The following is a 474-nucleotide window of genomic DNA, read 5'->3' as shown; positions in this document are numbered from 1 at the left end:
AAAGCCCTGCCAGCTCTGCACAGCCAAGCCCTGTCCCATGCAGGGAGCCCAGCTCCTATCCCAGGGAGCCCAGCACTGAATCCCAGCTCCCGTCCGAAGCTGTGCTCAGCCCACACGACCTGGCAAAGGTACAAGCTAACAAGTAACCCAAGCGAGACCTTCTCCCAGGAGCAGCCACTCCTGCGAGCAGGGTTTCGGGTGCAGCACCTGCAGCAGAGGCTCCGGGGGGACCAGCAGTGCAGGAGGTCACCCCAGCAGCTCCCCTCCAGCCTTCACCCACCTTAGCAGCTTCGGGGAACCCCGGGGACATGCTTGCAGTCACAGTCACCACTCGGTGACCGCCTGAGGAGTCCCCAAAGCCTGCGGGGGGGTCGGTGCCACACCTCCACACACCTGCCCGGCCCCAGTTACACTCGGAGAGCAGAGGGGGGAGAGGATGTTGTACCCTCCTTGGCAAGTCCTGCAGCCCCCCAT

The sequence above is a fragment of the Merops nubicus genome, unplaced genomic scaffold (genome assembly GCF_000691845.1).
Source record: "Merops nubicus isolate BGI_N331 unplaced genomic scaffold, ASM69184v1 scaffold17226, whole genome shotgun sequence".
In the NCBI taxonomy this organism is placed as follows: Eukaryota; Metazoa; Chordata; class Aves; order Coraciiformes; family Meropidae; genus Merops; species Merops nubicus.
Note: the sequence above shows the minus strand (reverse complement) of the source record.